The sequence below is a fragment of the Ochotona princeps genome, chromosome 8, assembly GCF_030435755.1.
Source record: "Ochotona princeps isolate mOchPri1 chromosome 8, mOchPri1.hap1, whole genome shotgun sequence".
Classification (NCBI taxonomy): Eukaryota; Metazoa; Chordata; class Mammalia; order Lagomorpha; family Ochotonidae; genus Ochotona; species Ochotona princeps.
The window spans coordinates 30785004-30804842 of NC_080839.1; the positions used below are offsets into that span (position 1 = coordinate 30785004).

At 43.5% G+C, this 19839-nt stretch overlaps 1 long non-coding RNA gene across 2 annotated transcripts in view; it reads right to left on the reverse strand.

Annotated features, from left to right (window-relative positions):
* LOC131480990 (uncharacterized) overlaps window positions 1-19839 on the reverse strand; it is a 52007-nt gene that overhangs the window by 16849 nt on the left and 15319 nt on the right. For both annotated transcript variants that reach the window (XR_009245952.1, XR_009245951.1), the window contains one exon: window positions 14781-14949. This is a non-coding gene — a long non-coding RNA (uncharacterized LOC131480990). The remainder of the gene's footprint in view (window positions 1-14780; window positions 14950-19839) is intronic.

The following is a 19839-nucleotide window of genomic DNA, read 5'->3' on the forward strand; positions in this document are numbered from 1 at the left end:
TTGTACTATTATCATTTAATTTTAACATTAATAGCATGTCTAGAAGTGCACATTATGGCACAGTGAGTTAAATCACCACTTGGAAGGCCTGTGTCTCATATCAGAGTGTTGGGTGAAGTCCTGGCTACTCCCATAGTTTTCCAGTCTCCTACACATGCGCACCCTGGAAGGCTTCAAATGATGGCTCAGATTACGGGCCCCTGCCACAAACATGTGAGACCTGGATGAAGCTGTGGCCTCCTGGCTCCAGTATGGCCCAGTCCTGGTTGTCACAGGGCGTTTGAGGAGTGAACAAGCAGACAGAAGATACTACATCTGCCCCTGTCTCTCTCCCACACAATCTTCCAAATAAAAGGAAACAAAATTTTGAAGAGAACAAAATAGTACAAGTTCCGGTCCTTTGTATTTGTTCTACTCCCTCTCCCTCCTAGAAGTGAACATAACCTGAAACAGGAGTTTCATCATTTGCAAGCTTTCTTTTATATCTGAACTTCATATATGTGTATATTTAAACAATGGCTTGTATTGTTTTACTTATTTATTTAAATAAATGGTGGTAAGACCACACCCTCCCTCAGGAGAAATGTTACACCACTCCTTGCTCCCAGATCACATCAGCACCACGGGACAGAGATGATCGCCTGGTTTCATCCCACTGACCCTGATGGAGAGAAGAATGTCCTGAGAGTGTTAGTTGAGTAGTCTTGTTTGTTCTGACATGGCTTTGGCCTCATTGCACCAAATATGAGACATCACTTCCCAAAACTGCCAGCTGTCTATATTTTGGTATATCCATAGCCTTAGATGCTTGGTGGAAAATTTGGCCTGTAGCTTTATTCAACTTGTTCTTTTTTCCATTTTAAAAAAATTTTTATTTATTATATTTATTTATTTTTGGTGAAGCATTCAAGCTTCTGTTGAATCAGAGTCTGGCTGTCTTGTCTGGCATGTGCATCCCAGTACGTTGTCTCCCTTTATACAGAGCCAGCAATGGGGGCAGCCCAGTCCCACAACATGAGCTCCGAGGTCAGATCGGATATCCCTGTGGTGTACTCTGAGGTTGGGAACTGGTTGAAATGGACCCATCAGGTTGACTCATATGTGCTGGCAGATGCTGCCACCTGTTCAGGGTGACCCCCAATAATCCCAACCAGGCCCTTGCTAAGATCCAGCTCCTATGCATGCCAGCAGATGCTGCAGCCTGGCCCAATCCATTCCCAGACCCGACCCTTACTTATACCAGCGGGTACTACAGCCTAGCTGGGAGATCACTGAGGATCTTCTCAAGGTTCATCCCCTGACATGGCTCTCACATTCAATGAAGGGTGCTGCAGCCTAGCCCATTCCAGCCTGCTCCCAGACCTGGCTCTCATGTGTACCAGAAGGTGTTACGGCAGACTCAGCCCACCCCTACCTGGCTCTCATGTGTACCAGAAGGTGCTACAGCCAGACCTGACCCACCCCTAGCCCTGGCTTTTGCTTGTACCAGCAAATGCTATGACCTGGTTGGTAAAACACCTGAGGACCCCTACCAAGTCCATCCCAACCCAGCTCTCATATCCACTAATGATGTTGCAGCCTAGCCTGTACTGACCCACCCAAGCCCAGCTCCCACTTGCCATTGGATGCTGTGGTCTAGTCAGGGTGACTTCCAGGAACCCCAACCAGGCCTGCACCCACATCTGGCCCCTACCTATGCCAGTGGGTATTATAGCCCAGACTGGCCCAGTATGTCCCAGTAATGACAGGTGTTGTGCTCTGGTCCAACCCACCCCCAGAGTCAGCTCTCATGTGCACCAGTGTGTATGTGGCCTGGCCCCACCAACCCCCAGACCAGTGGGTGTCGTGGCCTAACCAAGGAGAATATTGAGGCCCCCTTCCAGTCCTAACCCCTGACCTGGCTTTCATGTTTGTCAATGGGTGCTATAGTCTAGACCAGCACAGTTTGTCCCCTGCCCCAATGGATGCTATAGATCTCTGAGGACCACTAACTACTTGGCCCATTCTGTGACCCAGTTCTCATGTTTGCTGGAGTGTGCTGCAGCCTAGCCTGGCCCAACCCACCCCAGCTCCACTGACGTGTATTCCAGCAGGTAAAGTTGCCTAATAGGGATGTCCCAAAAGATCCCCTACCAGGTCCACTCCCAGCTCTGGTTCTTGTGTGTTCTAGTGAATGCTGTAGTCCAGCCTGGCATGGTCTGGTCCCAACCCTGACACCCTGCTGGGGCCTAGTCAGGGTGACCCCAAAGAACCACTACCAGACCTGCTCCCAACATGGCTCTCAGGAGCACCAATTAATGCTGCAACTTAGCCCAGCCCAGTCTATTCTCATTCCCAGCTCTTGTGCATGTGAGCAGGTGCTTTGGCCTGACCCAGTGAGGTCCTCCTTATTCATCCTTCTGGTCAACCTTGTCTTAGTTCCCTTGATTACCTGTGGGTTCAGTGGCCCAGGCCATGGAAGTCCCAAGGAATCATATTATGTATGCCAAGCAAACTCCCAACGGCTCCCATTCTGACCCTTTCTTAGTCCCCAAGTCCCTAGCAATGCATGGCCCCATAACATACAGTGACAGTAGGGTGGTCTTGGCTGACAAACACCCACAGTGGTACAGTGGGTGCTCCGTTGCCTTCCCCCTAGACCTTTAAAAAATAGAAAAAAATATGATAGGTGACTATGCTGACACACTGGCATAGTTAACACAAAACTGTCATTTAAACAGGCTCAGAATGCCCATAGCTGCTGGCTGCTATCCTCCCAACAGTAACAGTTGCTTAGGTACAAGACAACCTAGGCCACTGCCTACAGCTAGGGGCCAAATAACATTCTACTTCATGAATACATCACAATTTGTTAGTGTTGTCTTCTGCTGAGGAATATTTAAACAGCTGTGATTTTTTGCAATTACAAAAATACTGCAGTAACCATACTTGTGCTTTCTTCTTCTGTGCAGATCCTTTCACAGTGTATTTTAAGGAAGGATTATTAGGTCATAACAAACACAAACATTCGAATTTAAAAGATGTAGAAGCTCTAGGTTCACTGGTAGGGCAGACAAAAAGAGGTGTATGTTAGCCACACTTTGGGATAAGCGCTACAGAAGCTCACAGGAGGAATGGAGTGAATAGAAAAAGGAAGGTTCCCTGAGAAAATGACCTGTAGTTTAAGAATTCATGGTGGTCAGAATCAGAAGGGAAAAAGAGTAAAAGTGAAGAAACAGTATCTGCAAGTACAAGGAGGTATAAAGACCCTGGTAAATCCAAAAGGGTGACAACTAGTTCTAGCTGATGAAACAGAGTCAGCATGAGGCAGACAAGTCATTAAACAATGGAAAGGGCAACCAAACAGTGAAGATCTTGTTTCTGCCCTGACTGTATCAATCAAAGGAAGCCATTTAAGAGCTGTGAGCAAAAAAAAAATCTCAAGATCCCATGTGGTGCAACAGCAGGGCAGGAATGAAAAGGAATGAGCTCCGATAGAGGCAGGACTATGAGCAAGGAGAACAGTTAGCAAGCTGCAGTGTTGGTGAGAGCCTGCACAAGAGCAATGGCAAAAAAGCCAGAAGGAGAAACTGAATGTAAGGGATTCCTAGACCAGGGAAGCAAGAGAACTTGGGAGTCTATTTGAAGGACATTGTATGTAGATGTTTAAACAGTTGATAAATAGTGTTTCCCTTTTTCTAGCCTGAGTTTAGAAGTCAATTAAGAGATACTGTGTCAAGGCAGATGATTACGAATTTACCAGCTTTATTACTGAAAAACTCTGCATAGAATGGTATGTATTAGGTGTGCAGCAACAATGAATTTATTAATGCCAAACACATGAAAATTATACTTGTCAATCCTGAAGACCTAGGCTCCCAGCCATATAAGGAGGCTTGCCCAGGAGAACATAAATCCTTTGCAGGCAGATGGAACTCCAAAGAGAAGCAGGGTGAACATGAGCCACCTACACCTCAATTGTTCTAGCAACACTTACCAATAAGCTGGATCCTCTTTCTCCGGGGAGGAATGAGTGTAAGTGTGTGTTCTGAGGCTCCCTCCAAAAGGAATTTTATACAGAAACGGATCCTTCAGCTCTAACTAATCATAATATCCCATTTTGGACAGTGAGTATGACCTAGCAGAGTCAACCAGAACTCCAGCCCTGCCTTATCACTTCAGGTTTGTATGAATTTGGGTAGACAATATATAAGAGTACAGCTAGGACTCAGCATAATGACTCAATGGCTAAATCCTCCCCTACAAGTGCTACAACCCCATATGGGCACCAGTTCATGTCCCAGCTGTTCCACTTTCAATCCACCTCCCTACTTGTGGCCTTGAAAAGCAACAGAGCATGGCCCAAACCCTTGGGACCCTGTTACTACATGGGAGACCTGAAAGAAGCTCCTGGCTTCTGGCTTCAGATCAGCTCAGCTCCAGCTGTTGCAGCCACTTGGGGAGTAAACCAGGGGATGAAAGATCTTCCTCTCTGTATATCTGACTTTCCAATAAAAATAAATAAATCTGTCAAAGAAAGGAAGAGAGAAAAAGGAAGGAAGGAAGAAATAAAGAAAAAAGCACAGCTAACTCCTATGGAAGCACTGCTATGTACCTCCTCACTAACTGCTGTCTATACACAAACTCAATCTTCACATAAACTCCATGAAGAAAATTTCCCCAAGCAAACTGTAACTGAGCCCAAAATTTACAGGGTAAATCCTAATATTCAATGTGACAGTACTTTGAGGTGGGGGGTTGGGAGATTAAGTCATGCAAGAGGCACCCCCATGCACAGGATTATAAAAAAGGCCCCAAGTACTCCCTCCTCAAAAGCAGGTCCTCTCCAGACACCAGATTTGCCAGCACCTTGTTCCTGGACTTTCCAGAGTTCCGAGCTATAAGAAATAAGCTTCTGTTGATAAGTTATTCAAACCATAATATTAAATCACAATGGTCCAAACAGACTATGTCAGTTCGTAAGGCCATAAAACACACTTCACTCCCAAATCATGCAGATTTTATTAACTGGCAAAGGGACGAGCAAAATTACTAAAATTGGAATTGTCACCATCCTTCAACAGTCACAGTAGTGTTCAAAGCAACCACCACTTCTTTGTAAAACAGGCCAGAGTGAGTTGAGGTAAGACTAAGCCAAGTGTTTCTTGACATGGTAATGATGGTATTTATTCTAAAAAACAAACAAAACAAACAAAAAACAACTTCAAGGTCAAAGCCACCCTCAATAGAGGAAATGTTCCTCTTCCCTTGACACTGATCTGGTATTGGTTCCAGGAACCATGAATAATTGCCTTGGCAAAGTAGCTTACTTTTAAGGAACTGAATAAGAAAATTAGCTACTGAATTCTTCTTGGCAGTCAAACCACTGATTTTAGAGAATTCACATGGACTCAGGTGTAGGACCAGAGGCCACACCACCACTGCCCAAATACTTGGTGAACCGCTCACTGTTAGAACTGTAGGGAACTTCCACTGCTTGAACTCAACAGAGCGGCCCTCCCCAAACTTCCCCTCCCCTCCCCTCTCTGCTGCTCCTCTCTCCTTTTCTGCTTTCAGAAGCAGAGAGGCAGAACTGTCATTCATTGGCTCATTCTCTCATAATTGCCACGGGACTGACTCTGGGAGCCAGAAACTCAATTCACAACTCCCACATGAGTGGCAGGAGCCCGATCATTTGAGCCACTGTGTCTCCATCCTTTGAGTTCCTTTACCCGTAATACCATCACTGCTGCCTATCACATTCCACATTCCTGCGTTAGCAGGAAACTGGCGTCAAAAATCAAACCCAGGCACAATCACACAGGATTCTTATCCACAGTCTTCACTGCTAGGCTAAAAACCCATTTTCTGTTCTGTTTCAAGTATGATAAACTCACACAGAACCACAAAGGAGAGACTGCCCTGTCCCAGCAATCAGCACTCGGCAAGAGCTGCAGAAGAGATCCTGGAGGCAAAAGCAGCAGGAAGGGTAAACAAGCGATTCTCCAAGTTCACATTAGGCCTGGAGGAAGACAGTGACCTTGGACTGAAAAACAAGGCAAAATTCCGGGCTTGTCCAGCAGGATGCCCCATTACCTGATAGGATGAGGGATCAGCAGAGTGGACACAGAAGGCATTACTATGACACTGACTGGCATTCAAGAACCATACTCGGGGTATAATGTGTGAGGCATGCGTGGACCAATCCCCTGACACTCTGACCCCATTGGACAGTTTAGAAGGGCCGGTGGAGTCTATGCAGGAGGCATGACAGTCTATAGGACGCTCTGGGCTGACCAGAGCAACCTCTGGCATAGTTAACAGTGGCTGGCAACAGGCCTGGTTGGAGAGCGTGGTGGAGGCCTTGGCTGCGTGGAGCCTACCACTAAGGGGCACAGGAACTGGAGGGAGGCTGAGTTCTGGTCGGGTCACAGTTGTAATCCCTTGGCACAAATATCAATTCGGCTTTGACGCACCATGCCGGATTAGACCACAGCACAGTTTGGTGCTCCGGAGGACGGGCTCGGCTAGGCCTCAACCCCATCTGAGCCATATATGAGATACGCGTGGGTATGGACGAGCCGTGGCTGGGCTGAAACTCTCAACAGCAGGAACCAGAATGGACTGAAGAGCGGAGCTGGCCGAAGGACCTGCTGGAATGCGTGAAGCCCGACACCATGAAGGAGTCGGAGGGAGGAACCTGAACAGTTCCTCTGACAGGACACTGACTCTACAAATAAACGCAAGAAGCATGGAGGTAAATAACCCAGAAGAGGCTTTGGAATGTGACCCACTGGAATACACTTGGCTCGGGTTGGGGCAGACCAGGCTGAGTCGGTTCACATCATCCACTGGCAAGCCCAAGTGCTGAAACTGTGTGGGGGCCTGGCCGGGTTTGGTTGCGATTAAAAAAAAAAAAAAAAAAACAGTACAAAACACAAAATGCCAAGGTGAAATGGCCTGTGCTAGTAGGGAATGCAACACCCGACCAGCACTCCTCCCACTGGTTTACGTGAGGGATGAGAGTGTGATGGGCAGAGCCGGGGAGAGATGCGATACTCATTGGTTCCAATAGAGGTCGGGGCTCAGAAGAGAACCAATCCAGGGGTTAAAACCAGCAGCTGATCGGAGTGATGGACTGTGGCGGGCACTGTGCTTACTAGTAGTACATGTAGGAGCCTGGACTGGGAATGCCTCAAAGTTTTTTTTAGGGGGATTCCCCTGAACAAAATGGAGGAATCAAAGCATTAATCAAAAAAAGATGGAAAATGGAGTAGATGAATCAACCACCTCAGCTTTATGCTTGCAGCGAAAAACTGGACAAGGGGAAACCCTAAGACGGACTATGTCAATCAGTGAACTCTGCACCAGCCTCATCATACCTGGACTGTTGCTGATGATATGTTGGAGCTTCTAATTGATCGAGGTGACGCTCTGCTGGCTCTGCCTACAAACCTGAGAGGGCCTCCCTAAGAGGCCGTTGAACTTGAACTGGACAAGTGGGATGCTGGACTCTGTATGGTGTAAACTTTTAATTAGGGAATCTCAACGGAACTTGAGCTGTGGTTATGCATCAAGGTGAAGGAATTCATGATGGGGGAAGGGTTTGGGGTGAAGGGGGGGGAATCCCAGTACCTATGAAATTGTGTCATGTAATGCAATGTAATTAATGAATAAATGAATATTAAAGAAAAAAAATAAAAAAATAAAAAAAAAACAGAGAAACCATTTAGCAAATCTGCAATTCTACAAGCATCTGCTACATTTAAACCACAACCTTTCATAGAATCTAGTTCTCTCAAGGTTTTTTTTTTTTTTCAGGAAACCAAGAGATCCATGGGACATTTCAGCCCCTAAAATTTGGACAAAACTAGCTCAACTGCATGCTTCCTTGCTCTTTGGAAGTCCAATGCCTTCTCTGCACTTCTTATGAAGTTCCAGGACCCTCTGTAGCTGGCTCCTGCTGAAGTCGATCTGTTGTCTCCGCTGCTCAACAATACCCTCTAAGTCTGACTTAAAAACACGGGTGGATTTAGCATCATTTATTGAAGGCCAATCAAACAAAGATGGTTTGCAGCAAGCACAAATGCCCCTTCAAATGAGACCAGAGGCAGCACCATTCTTAAGGCTTTGGTGGCCAGGCCCCTCCATTCTTTCTACTTTCTTTTCTTCTCTTTTTCCCTCTTCCTTAAAGAAGGAAAAACAAAAAACAGCCTTACCATTCAATGCAGTAGTCTTTTTTTTTTTAATTGCCCATCCCTTAGAGCCTCACTCTTTACCTTCATCAGAGTCAAGCTTTTTTATTTATTTATTATAAAGATTTATTTGTTTTTATTGCAAAGTCAGATTATATAGAGAGAGGAGCCAAGAAGGAGAGGAAGTCAGGAGGAGCCAAGAGTTCTTCCGGGTCTCCCACGTGGGTGCAGGGTCCCAAGACTTTGGGCCGTCTCAACTGCTTTCCCAGGACACGGCAGGCAGCTGGATGGGAAGTAGGGCCGCCAGGATTAGAACCCATATGGGATCCTGGTGTATACAAGGCGAGGACTTCAGCCACTAGGTCACTGTACTGGGCCCTATTTATTTATTTATTTAAACAGACAATTCCCTTTTGGAATTTTCAGGTCAGGTAAACAACTCAAGATTCAGATGAGTCATTGTAAGAAGATGAATGAGTTATTAAGTAATCAGGGTCAGGTCCCTGCTGGAGTAAGAAAAAGGGAAGCCTCTTTAAAAGCACACCAAATGCTTGCTTGGACCCAGAGGTACTTACGGTAAGACAGAAGTACCTTTCCATCCTTCTGAATTTTTAGCTTCTCATGAGAATGGAAAGAAGCTACCAGCTACACCCTTCAAAAAAGGGTGTTTTGTGCTGTGCAAGCTAGACAGGATCATAGTCTGGCTTTGTCCTCACACTCTTGTTGATTGTTAGCAGCTATTCTGCTCACCTGAATTGTGCTTAATAGACACCACTTCCAACATTTTCTTGAGTTTTTCTTGAAAACACACCAGCACCCAGCCACCACCACTTATGCTGCAGCAAGAGGTTTCCATCTTTGATAAGCCTCATGTTGCTCACTGCAATTGTCTGCATGAAAATTCTTCCTTCAAGTGAGATAGGAAGAATCTCGGTCACTTTTGTTTTTTTGCATGATACAATGACAAGATGAAATGCTGATACTCTAGGCCCTCTCACATACTAAGTGACTCATTAACACTGGTTGTTATTACTTTCTGCATGCTGTATGACAGCTGTGATAGCCAAATAAGTTGATTGCTTTTTGACGTTAGGCCTCCTAATTTTATATTGTACCCATTTAATTGATGACATTATTTGAAAAGTTATGTTCTTAGCATGACAAAAATTAATTTTATAGTAATAAATGATACTATTCTTACTCTTTCTCTTCAAGATATATTATTTTGAAATATTTTGAAGTCTAGTCCGATAGACTAAGCGTCCCAATCCAAAACTACATATTAACAGAGTGTGATGGCTCCATCAGCTAGTCTTCTGTCTTCAAGCGCTGGCATCCAACATGGGCCTAATTCATGTCTGACTGCTCTACATCCCATCCAGCTCCCTGCGTGTAGCCTGGGAAAACAGTCGAGGATGGACCAAAGTCCTAGGACCCTGCACCCTTGTGTGAGATCCAGAAGAAGCTCCTCACTCCTGGCTTCAGATCGGTTCAGCTCTGGTTATTATGGCCATTTGGGAAGCAAATCAGAGGACAGAAGATCTTTCTCTATTTTCTTCTCTCTGTAAATCTGCCTTTCCAATAAAAATATTAATAGAGTGTGCAAATGTTAGGATGTCCACAAATCACCATCTTTTCTTTAAAAAGCAACCACTTAATGTTGAACTTTTATGTGTTCTGTGAAAGCTGCATAGGAACTTTAATCTTGTACCAGCCCAACAAATTTTTATAGATGGTAAAGGAAGCTCAGAAAGGAGAAATAATCTCCCAAGTATAATGCATCTAATAAGTAGAAGAATGGAGGGATTTGGGGGCCCAGCTCGATGACTCAGTGGCTAAATCCTCACCTTATATACATCGGGATCCCACATGGGCACAAGTTTATGTCCCGGCTACTCCACTTTCCATCCATCTTCCTGTTTGTGGCATGGGAAGGCAGTTGAGGATGGTCCAAAGACTTGGGAACTGCACCCGCATGAAAGACCCAGAAGAAGCTCTTGGCTCCTGGTTTTAGATCCGCTAAGCTACACTCATTGAGACTGCTTAGAGAGTAAATCTGCTTTTCTAATAAAAATAAACCCAAATCTTTTTTTTTTAAGGAGGAATTTTTAATGTTTGTTTATTTAAGAAAAAAAAAAAAAAGATCTTCTATTAGCTGGTTCACAAATGCCCACAACAGCCAGGGCTGAGCCAGGTCGAAGCCAATCCAGTTCTCCTGCATGAGGGGGCGGGGTATGTACTCAGTACTTCAGCTATCATCTGCTGCCTCCCAGATGCATTAGCAGAAATCTGGATGGAAAGTAGAGGTAGGACTTAATATCAGGCTTTCGAGTATGGGCCAGGGGAGTCACAACATTCGCCCCTAGAATGGAACTGGGCTGGTTGCTTTGCATTGGCTTGTTCCCAGATCAGGAGCACTTCTCCTTTACAGAATTCTCCATTTATCAGTGACTGTCACCACATAAACGGGAAAACAATGATATGGCAATAGCTCTCCAAGACTGATGTGCTGACGCATGTATGTTTCCTCTGATGAAATCTTCTGAAGAGAGTCAAATGCTGGATTAAGTCTTAGAATAAAAGAAAACTGAAGAGTTCTAAGAGAGTCTGAATACAAGTTCTTTGTTTACATCAACCAGATTTCAAGGTAGCACAGTTTATGCCTTTCCAACAAGTCCTAAGAAACCCAGGGATGCTCATGGATGCCCAACAGGAAGAAAACCAAGCTGGAAAAAATATGCCTTATCATTGTCACAAAACTAAAAAGGTGGCCAGGGGCAAATGAAAATTAAAATACTTGAATAAACTCGGTCTATAAATTCACTTGCCAGGCAGGAGGGTTGAGCAGTTGGGGCTTTTGATGGTTCAGATGCTGTTTCATTCTTTTTCTCCCACTTGGTCTACTTGGAGTTTTTTTTCTCCTTCAAATGCTCTAACACTGCTGATATTGTTTGAAATCAGCATGGGATTGGAAACAAAAGATGCAGATGCAGTTATAGAAGCATGAACAGCTGAAGCATGAAACTAATATGATCAAGAAAAGTAATAAAAAAAATCCTGGAGGCTGGCTTTTAAAATAAAGGCAATGCTAGATCCAAATACATGTTGGACAAATGAGCTGGAAGGACCATTATTGAAAGGAAAGTGATCATTATTCATACCTCCGTTAGCTGGGGCCAAGGCTAGCTATGAGCAGCATGCTTTTCCTTCGAGGTATCGGGTGGAAGCAACGAAACAGGCTCTTAGCTGTGACCTTCCTCATTTCCTTCCCCTCCATCCCTGTGGCCTGGTCAGAATTTTCTGGGACCAGGTTCTAAGTCTGAGATCAGATTTGGAAAGAAATTCCTGCCACTTTCTGAGATGCCATTAACCCAGCTAGAAACCCCAAGCCTCCACAGTAGTACCATATCATGCTTCCTAACAGTTACAGCTCCACCACCTCCCAGGCTACTGGCCAAAATTGTTCACACAGGAGGGAGGCATCCTCCCTGCAGCTGAGACGAGGATGTGTTTTTAGAAAATGTGAGGCAGCGTTTACCATTATTTACTCCTACGGACTCAGAAAAATAAGACAGAACAAATATTAGTCAGGAGTTACTTTGCATTCTGGGCAGATTTCTGCGATATGAGGCCACCGGGCAGCAAAATGGGCCCTTCAGACGTCACTGAAATCAACAGTAATGTGGCAAGCAGGAGACACTAGGAAAAGTAAAGCAGAGGCAGTTCCCATGGATTTCTGATTCCAGAAACTACTGCCAGAACACTGAGTTCAGAGTTACAGGTGAGTGCCACCATATTGATTCTTCCTGTCCTGCATTCTGTTTACACACTAATCCCTATCCCCTACAAGATGCCCTTATATGCCCCCAAATTTCATTTGTTGGAATTTTAATCCCCCAAATCACACATTAAGAGTATTTGAGAGGCAGAACCTTTAAAAGGTAATTGGTCATGTGGGCTCTTCTTAGGACCACTGCATTCACAGATTCATGGCTTAATGAGTTGTTGCAAAAGGACCTTCATCATAAAAGTAAGCTCTTTTGGAATGAGTGTTTAACTTAGAGGTTGAGGGCTGAGTCACAGTGAGATGCTGGGCTTGATTCCCAACTCCAGCTCCTGACCCCAGCTTCCTCCTAATGGAGATCCTGGGAAGCAGCAATGGTGGCTCGAACAATTCTTAACTGATGTTCTCGGCTTGGACTCTGACACAGCAGACTTGAAGGTGCTGTTCATTCAGCCTCTTTTGTTGTTGTTGGCCATCCAGCCTCTTTGCAGCTTAACTATCCTTATAACAAGCTCCTCAGGTTAAACACAGCCTTTGCTGGAACTGTAGCCTTCTTGTTGCAAACTATATCATGAGTTGGAAGGTGTGTTGTCCAAACCTATTGTTTTTTTCTTTAAAATGTAAAATATAAACAGAAGCCACAGCACTCCATCACACTCAAAATCATCATGCCCTATACACCTCAACATAGTTCATGTTCCTGGGCCTCTCCTACCTCCACAGCGTCCCTGTGTATCACAGATGAAAGAAAGCCTTTAAAAATGCATTGCCAGGGTCATTCCTGCCTCCCTTGTCACTGACAGTGAGACTGCTGAGTAATCCAGTGAAGGGCTCGCACAGCCCTTGTCAGGCAAACACTCACAAGGCCCCTCCTGTACATGTGCCCTTAGGTCCCGCAGTGCCTCTAAGGTGTAAAGTATTTCTTCCTGAAGAAAATATTTAGCTTGGCTTCCCTCAGACAGTGGAACCCAAGTCAGGATCTATACACCAGCGTTTTATTAGAGTACAATTCTGGGGGATGAGAGTGAAGAACCATTAAGTGAGGCACAGAAAGACTGAGAGCCAAACTACTGATACATCACTGAATGGCCACCACAATGTGTGACTGCTTGCCTGGCAGGCGGGATTGTACTCCTGAGAAGCTGCATATGCACATTCTCAGGATCACAGGAAATGGGGGAGAAAGGTTAGGAAATCATCCACTGGAGCAAAGATTCAGCTTCAGATCCTGATTACAACTTCTTCAGAACACAGATCCTGGCAGGCATCAGTGCTGGTTTCCGTAATTGGGTTCCTGCCACCAATGTGAGACACAGGCTCAATTCCAGACTCCCAGCTTCAGCAGAGCTCTGCCCAGCCCCAGCCACCGAAGGCATCTGGATAATGCACCAGCAGATGGAGTTCTCTCTCAGTGCCCCTCTCTCTTTCCTTCTGCCTCTCAAAACAAACACATTTTAAAAAACTATCCATTGCTACTCATGCCCCTTTCTTGGATGTTCACTGCTTATGGGTTGTGAAGAAGGGGGCCTGGGTTTCCATGGCAGTGTTAACAACAAAGCACTGACTGTGGAACACAGAGGTTGATTATGCAGCAAGAGAAAAGGGGGAAATGGGTTATCAAGTTGTACCTGGACAAATGCACTCAAAGCCTACAGAACTGGAATAAGATACAGGCAACACAGAAAACACATGAACAGGTGCAAAAGAGGTATCTAAAACAATAAATGTTCTATGCTTTGAAAAAACTAGAAGGGCAGACTACAGATACTGGTTTAAAGAGTAAGATCATAACCTCTAGACAATGATAAAACCAAACCTGGAAGGTCAATGGAACACTGATCAATCTTCTTTTGGATACATCAGGAGAACACAAATTTTTCAGCTGCACTTTAAATATTCACTTTTATGTGTTCATCATGATTAGCATTCACTAGATCCATCAACAAATACCTGCTAATATACTCATAATGACTTTTGCTACTTCTTTTATTCACATTGATATGGCATTCAGGTCTTAAAACAAGCTGTGGAAAGGTAGCAAGAGGCAAACATGATGAATAGCTAGGAGGGGAAATATAACAGAATAGTCTCACAGTGCAATCATCTCCACATACTTCTCTAATATTAACTACTGACCAGCACTTTGCAAACTACAGGTCACAGGCTACATCTTGCTCCCGCCCTTTGTGTAAATATGCAAGTTTTATTGCAGCACAGCAATACTGCTTTGCTTAAGTATTATCCGAGGCTGTTTTCACTGTTACAAAGGCAGAGTTAAGTAGTCATAACAGAGGCCATATGATCCACAAAGCCTAAAACTAATTACCTGGCCCTTACAGAATGACTTTCCCAAGTCCTAGCCTAAAGGCTTTGCACGAGGTTTCTCTTACAGCTGGTATCTCCAACTTAGCAGTGACCCAGAACTAGTAATGCTCCCTCAGCCAATAATCAGAAAATTCCATTTCCTATTCATAATCATGTACAAACTAGGCAACTTCTTCTGCCAGGACTAATGCAAAGTTTGCAATGCTGATATCACAGAAACCAGAGATTCATGCAGGAAAACAATGACAAAGGAAAAGTGATGACTTATGCTAGGTTTTAACCAAAAATTCTCAGAATCTTCTGCTGAAACCCATGTTTAGAAAACTACCCCATGCACTTCACCCTGATTAAAATCAAGTCGCACCTAGGCCATCCCAGCATTATGGTAATATGAAGTAGGTGCTAGAAAAGAGAAAGAATCACTTTTTAACAAGCTAAATAAATAACAATTTCCACACTGCATCTAAGCAAAGCTTGACAGCATGCATGTTTATTACCCTCTGTGAAGGTGAGTTCAATTCTGTAGGCTCCTAACTTCCTCTTTGGGTGCAATTTAGGTGTCTTGAAGAATAAACTGGGCCCTTCCAGGCACCAGAGGCCCATCTTATTAGTGTTTTGTCAGTAAATAATGTGTCAGTATGTTTTTATGTGATTCCAACTCAACTTCTAAAAGAAAGAAAGCAAGATAAAACAAAAACATTCCTTTTGGCAAAGAACAAAACATAAGGAGATGCAATTTTGCTAGGTCACAAAACCCCAAAATTTTAATTTGTGATTCGTTGATGGGCATAATTAACCTCATAACTTACTGAACTGTGCTGTAAATGTAGAACTTAGCCATTTTTCATCTTTAATTGCATCATGGGTCTAATTACATCCCCACAAACACAATCACAGACAGGAAAATCCTGAAAAATGACCTACTGCCTGTTGTACTACTTCCTTGGGCATGGCAATGCCATTATTAGTGGTTTCTCAGCTTTGGTTTCTCCCCCTTCAATTTCATACACATTCCAATCATGTTATGCTTCTAAAACATACTGCACAAACTTTTTTGCTCCTCTGATTTAAACTGTTGCAACACTTCCATGCTTGTTACATGAGGATCCAAGTTCTTGGGAAGATGAAGCTTTTTGCAATAGGACCCCAGCTGAATCCACAAGCCTCATTTCTGTCTTGCCTCCACACATACAGGACATGGTTGGTTTGCCATCAGGTGTGTTAAGGTAGTTATCACACTGTCCTTTGCTTGTTTCATACACATGATCACTGTACTCTTCTGGACAGCCAGCACGCTGACCATAAAGTGTTAGCACACACTGCATTTTGTTAAGACACTGTTTCAAGTGAGTATAAGGTCTCATCTCTCAGTTCTCCCAGGTCTAGCCCCGGTGGACTAGACCATGGAAACAAGTATGATATTGCCCTCAAGCTACTGCTACATACACCCTTTCAAGTGGTCCTCTCTCCCTGGTGTGACTAACAAGACCCAGAATGGAACACTGTTCCCAGGGGCTGTCTGTTGATGTAGTGGCTAAGGGGTCTCAGTCAAGGCGGCCCTCCTTCTCTGCCTCTTTCCCTCTCTACCTGCCCCTCTCTTTCTCCCTTTTCCTCTACCTCAACTTGTCTCACACACAGTGATGCAGCTGAGTGGTCCAGAGGTTCTGCAGGGAATCTGTAGTCTGTTCAACAACATTCACTTACCCATTCAAGAAACATTTTAAAGGACTTACTATGTGCCAAATCCTTTTCAGCTGTCAAACTGTTATCACTACTATCCAATTGACCACATTCACTTTCACCAAAAGAGAGCCTTTTTAAAATGCTCTCAACATTCAACAATATGAGTGCATGAGAATTCACCATATGCTTCCCAAAGCCCTGTCCTTTCAACCTCTCCTCTGGGTAAGCGCAATGGCCTACAAATCTTAGATTCAGGTCTGATTGTTTTCATTCACCAACTAACTACAAGTTCTGCTACTGAATTAAACTTTCTAAAGGTCAGTTGGATCATGCTGCTCTCCCTAATGTGGAAATCTTCAAAGGCTCCACCAGTCTTCTGGCCAGATGCCTCATGCCAGCAGCATTCAGGGCTTCATCACTTGGTCCCAAACTTGTTTTCCTAGTGCGAACTGTTTCAGCTGTCAAACTGGTATCACTACTATCCAATTGACCATGTCCACTTTAACCAAAAAAGAGTCTTTTTAAAATGCTCTCACCATTCAACAAAATTCTCCCCAATAACTCAAATGTATCCAAAGTATCATGCCAATGTGTCTTGCCCACACGTTCTAATCAGCATAAAGGCACTTTTGCTCAGGTCCACTCATCACAGAATGCTATCATGCTGCCAAGATTTGCAAAGGCTGTCTCTCACCTCTTAAGCTCTTTTGGAATGTGGAAGACAAATATTATTGTTCCCATATTTAGCATCTAAAATGCTGCCTCACTGACATCCTTAAGAAGGGATGAATGCCTGTAATTCTCACACAAAGTAGACTGAAGAACCAAAATTGTTAGTATCAAAGGGCAATCAACTGTGGGACCTGCATCCAGAGCTTCCCTGGACAACTCAGCTACCTACTTCTCCAAAACACCCGACTCTTAGCCAAGCCAAAGAATTAAATCCCAACTGCTAACAGGGAAAAAAAAATTACAGGTTTCAGGATGTATCCTTAAAGTCTAGACCCCAGTCACTGGAGTCAAACTTATAGTTCATATCTAATTAAGGAAGGCAGGCCCCTGAGGAAATGCAAGTTCAAATAAGCACATTAAGTATGTATTCAGTTCCTTCTATGCAGTGACATGGCCACCCATACTCTGCCCTCCTTCACTTGAATTTTGGCATAAAAATGACTCTATAGGATATTTTCCTTTAATAAAAAATATATATATTAACAAAAAACTGAAAATTTTCCAAAGCCTAGAACCTCATTACGCCTAAATGTCATGAATTAGTCATGGTGCTCCAAGAGAGAGTGACTGGATTTCATTATGTTCTGAGGGTGCATCTAGAATTAAATGGAAAATATCCTATTTGTCTACTGAGCTGTTTTAAGAACAAGTTATCATGCGCTTTCTACAAAAATGTATTACTGAGAAACGAAAAAAGGCTCAATGGATCCACAACAGCAGAAACAATATGAAACCAGACAGTCCTCTCCATTTCTACATGGAGCCTGTTGCTGAATGAAATGTAGCCAAGAATGACACCGACACCAACACATGCAAACCCTAATAAATTAGCTGTACCCGATTATTAAGAGGCAGCCTTAGGTCATAAAAATGATTTTGTGAAATTGATCCTAAATGAAGAATGTGTAATTACACTAAAGCAGTTACAGGCTGCTAGTCAATGAAAAATTTATATTTCCTGTGGAGTTATGCCACTTTCTGTGCATATAAAATTAGCTGGACTAGTAGAACTTATATTACAATTTGAACTGGTTCAAGAGACAGCAACATTTTTCAATACATTTTTCTAAATGACCCACAATCTGGCTCATTATATACCCAATGTACATGTTTAATTTTACTGATTTTGGCCAAAAGCCACACTTAGGATCCACTGTTCAGAATTCTAAGCATGATTCGCAATATTCTGTAAAACAATGCATACGTTATTTCCTATATTTCTTTAGTTATTTTTTATTGCTGTTGGGTGGTGTTAAGATTTCAGAGTCTCAGTTGCAAAAGCAACCTTGAGCTAGAGGGTATACACGGACAAAGTAAAGGATTCATTACTGAATCCTTGATTTCCTCCCTCATTCCATACATCACAACATCTGTAAGTTCTGTGCCCAAGTGAATCTCAATGCTATGTCCATCTCTCCATGTCCACTGCTAACTCCCTGGCCCAGGCCACCAAGGCACCAAAATTTTAATTGGCTTTTTTCCTGTTGCTCCTGACCGACTCAATTCATTCTCCCCATAGTAAGCTGAGAGGTTTGTAAAAACACAGTCTGAACTTGTCATTGTTCTGCCTCAGACCTTTCAAAGGCTTCCTAGTGCCCTTTAAGAACCCCAAACCCGGGGCCCGGTGGTGTGGCCTAGCAGCTAAAGTCCTCGCCTTGAAAGCCCCAGGATCCCATATGGGTGCCGGTTCTAATCCCGGCAGCTCCACTTCCCATCCAGCTCCCTGTTTGTGGCCTGGGAAAGCAGTTGAGGATGGCCCAAAGCTTTGGGACCCTGCACCCACGGTGGGAGACCTGGAAGAGGTTCCAGGTTCCCAGCTTCGGATCGGAGCGTTCCGGCCGTTGCGGCTCACTTGGGGAGTGAATCATCGGACGGAAGATCTTCCTCTCTGTCTCTCCTCCTCTCTGTATATCCGGCTTTCCAATAAAAATGAATAAATCTTTAAAAAAAAAAAAAAAAAGAACCCCAAACCCGAAAATTCATAAAGGACACACATTATGAACCTGGAGGGGAGAACGGGGGGAGGGGGACTGGGGGAAGTGGGAACTAGTGGGAGGCAGAGGTAGAGCCCAGTGCCAACTAAATTGTATCAGAATTAATTAATTCATTAATTAATTTTAAAAAAAAAGAAAAGAAACCCAAACCCCTTCAGTATCATAGGAGATCTTACTTGTTCTGATTATGAGCCGCTTCTTCAATCTTCTCGCTTCTCATCCCAACCCTCTACTTAGAGGACCATTCCACTCCATTCTATTCCTGAATTTCTCACATGCTCAGGGCTTTAGGGTTCCTCTTTCTTTCCTTCAGAACATTCTTTCTCTGATTCATGATATCTCAGTCCTGTTTAATGCCTAGAGAATCATCATTTATTGATTTGCTTACTTTTGTGGTCTTTCGTGAATGCAATACAAGTGAAATAATAGATTTCAGGAATGTAACATTGTTCAGAAATACCTGTATAAATAATCAAATTGCTTAAGGGAAGTTCAAGTTAAAGCATATAACTTTCTGTTAAAATAAAACTAGCACCTTTCATGTACATATACATTTTAACTATATTAAAAATTCTACTTTGCTTGCTATTTTTTGCTTCTTACCTGTGTAGAAACAATATTAAAGAAACAATCCTGATACTAATACATTTGTAACATTTTATGGCATTTTAAAAAGAGATTTTAAGGCACATAAGAATATACATATCTATGACGCACCATGTGATGGTTTGGTACATGTAGACATTTTCTAATTTCCAATCAAGATAAACACATCTACCTCTCCAAATCATTTTAAAAAATTAAATGATGGCAACATTCAAAATCGCATAGAGAAAGATTTCCATCTTCTGGCTTATTCCCAAGTGGTTGCAATGACCAGGGTTTGGCCAAGCCAAAGCCAGGAGCCAGAAGCTTCATCCAAGTCTTTCATGTGGGTATAGAGGTCCAAGCATTGGGACCATCCTCCATTGGTTTCCCAGGCACATTAGCAGGAAGGTGGACTAGAAGTGGAAAAGCCAGGATTTGAACAGACAGGGGATGCCAGCATCACATATGGTAGTCACATATATTATGCCGCAATGCCAGCGCCTGCCTTTCCTGCCCCATTTTTTAAACGTATTTATCTTACTTATTTGGAAGGCAGAAT